This window comes from Carettochelys insculpta, unplaced genomic scaffold (assembly GCF_033958435.1).
Source record: "Carettochelys insculpta isolate YL-2023 unplaced genomic scaffold, ASM3395843v1 scaffold_0118, whole genome shotgun sequence".
In the NCBI taxonomy this organism is placed as follows: Eukaryota; Metazoa; Chordata; order Testudines; family Carettochelyidae; genus Carettochelys; species Carettochelys insculpta.
The window spans coordinates 1-2,652 of record NW_027439155.1 but is presented as its reverse complement, the minus strand read 5'-3'; the positions used below and the strand labels follow the sequence as shown (position 1 = coordinate 2,652).

Here is a 2,652-nt window from a genome sequence, read left to right as displayed (position 1 = left end):
GGGTTGACCTGCTGTCCCTGCCGGACTTGGAGCCCGAGGAGGGGATCGGCCACCAGGTCAACCTCCGCTGAAAGCGGCCACGGTTTACCTGGTGCCCGGGGACCGAATCGGACACCAGGTCAACCTCTGCTAAAGCGGCCGGGGTTGACCTGCTGTCCCTGCCGGACTTGGAGCCCGAGGAGGGGATCGGCCACCAGGTCAACCTCCGCTGAAAGCGGCCACGGTTTACCTGGTGCCCGGGGACCGAATCGGACACCAGGTCAACCTCTGCTAAAGCGGCCGGGGTTGACCTGCTGTCCCTGCCGGACTTGGAGCCCGAGGAGGGGATCGGCCACCAGGTCAACCTCCGCTGAAAGCGGCCACGGTTGACCTGGTGCCCGGGGAGCGAATCGGACACCAGGTCAACCTCTGCTAAAGCGGCCGGGGTTGACCTGCTGTCCCTGCCGGACTTGGAGCCCGAGGAGGGGATCGGCCACCAGGTCAACCTCCGCTGAAAGCGGCCACGGTTTACCTGGTGCCCGGGGACCGAATCGGACACCAGGTCAACCTCCGCTGAAGCGGCCGGGGTTGACCTGCTGTCCCTGCCGGACTTAGAAAATTTTTCTCTCCCCGCCCGGAACCGGGGTTGACCTGTTGTCCCTGCCGGACTTAGAAAATTTTTCTCTCCCCGCCCGGAACCGGGGTTGACCTGCTGTCCCTGCCGGACTTGGAGCCCGAGGAGGGGATCGGCCACCAGGTCAACCTCCGCTGAAAGCGCCCGAGGTTGACCTGGTGCCCGGGGAGCGAATCGGACACCAGGTCAACCTCTGCTAAAGCGCCCGAGGTTGACCTGGTGCCCGGGGAGCGAATCGGACACCAGGTCAACCTCCGCTAAAGCGCCCGAGGTTGACCTGGTGCCCGGGGAGCGAATCGGACACCAGGTCAACCTCTGCTACGGCGGCCGGGGTTGACCTGCTGTCCCTGCCGGACTTGGAAAATTTCTCTCCCCGCCTCGGACCGGGGTTGACCTGCTGTCCCTACCGGACTTAGAACATTTTTCTCTCCCCGCCCCGGCCCGGGGGTTAACCTCGGGGCACACAGCTTCCCGGGTCTGACGTGCACGTCCTGTCACCTCCCGGGCCCGGCGTCCTCGTCCTCCCTTCCCCTTGGGCCGGCTCGGAGGAAGTTTTCCCTCGGCCCGGCCTCCGGGTTAATTGTTTGGGCCCGGCTGACTGAGGCCAGGCTGCTGACGCTAAAGCCCGGGGAGGCGGGGGCCTACGGCCATACCGGACCGAATGCCCCCGATCTCGTCCGATCTCGGAAGGTAAACCGTCCCGGGCCTGGCTAGTACCTGGATGGGTGACCGCCTGGGAATCCCAGGTGCCGTAGGCAGCTTTTGGCCCCAGCGGGGGTAGAGCGGGGCGTGTGTCTGCCGTGCGGGAGCAGGGAAGCCGTGAGGCCAAGGCGGCGCGACGGTCCTGGGGGGCGCTGAGGCCTTTCCCTCTGCCTGCCTGCGTGTCGGGGGCGGGGGGGCGGGCGAGGAAGCTTAGGCCCTCACCCGGTGCGGTGCGATGGCTTGGGTCGGGTCGGGGAGAGGGAAGAAAGCGTGTGTGGAGCGTTGGTGGGGCAGGTGTGTGTGTGGGAGTGCTGGGTGGGGCAGGCCGTTGAGGCGGTGGCGGTGGTGGTGTTTTTGGTGGGAGTGAGTTGGGGTCAGGTGGGTGTGGGGTCCCCCCCGGGGGGTGGATGGTCTGAGGGTTAAGGCTTGGAACGTGCGTCTTGGGGGACCGTGGGTGGAGGTTGTTGAGAGCGGGGAAGGCCCTGGGTATCGGTTGGGGACTATTAAGCCCGGTGGAGGGGGACCGTGGGTGGAGGTGGTTGAGAGCGGGGAAGGCCCTGGGTCTCGGTTGTGGACTATTAAGCCCGGTGGAGGGGGACCGTGGGTGGAGGTTGTTGAGAGCGGGGAAGGCCCTGGGTCTCGGTTGTGGACTATTAAGCCCGGTGGAGGGGGACCGTGGGTGGAGGTTGTTGAGAGCGGGGAAGGCCCTGGGTCTCGGTTGTGGACTATTAAGCCCGGTGGAGGGGGACCGTGGGTGGAGGTTGTTGAGAGCGGGGAAGGCCCTGGGTCTCGGTTGTGGACTATTAAGCCCGGTGGAGGGGGACCGTGGGTGGAGGTTGTTGAGAGCGGGGAAGGCCCTGGGTCTCGGTTGTGGACTATTAAGCCCGGTGGAGGGGGACCGTGGGTGGAGGTGGTTGAGAGCGGGGAAGGCCCTGGGTCTCGGTTGTGGACTATTAAGCCCGGTGGAGGGGGACCGTGGGTGGAGGTTGTTGAGAGCGGGGAAGGCCCTGGGTCTCGGTTGTGGACTATTAAGCCCGGTGGAGGGGGACCGTGGGTGGAGGTTGTTGAGAGCGGGGAAGGCCCTGGGTCTCGGTTGTGGACTATTAAGCCCGGTGGAGGGGGACCGTGGGTGGAGGTGGTTGAGAGCGGGGAAGGCCCTGGGTCTCGGTTGTGGACTATTAAGCCCGGTGGAGGTGTTGCGTACGGTGGATGTAAGGGGGAGGGCGTATGAAGTGACCGAGGAGTGGGCAAGGAAACGGGGGAAAAATTTGGAGGCGAAGGCGGCCGAAAAAGGGTGCGGTTGACCTGGTGCCCGGGGAGCGAATGGGCCACCAGGT

General features: G+C 65.6%; 1 non-coding gene across 1 annotated transcript; it reads left to right on the top strand.

Annotated features, from left to right (window-relative positions):
* The first annotated feature begins 1,252 nt into the window (after positions 1 to 1,252).
* Positions 1,253 to 1,371, top strand: LOC142006728 (5S ribosomal RNA). Its single transcript, XR_012643772.1, has one exon. It is a non-coding gene; the product is annotated as a 5S ribosomal RNA (ribosomal RNA).
* Positions 1,372 to 2,652: the final 1,281 nt, after the last annotated feature.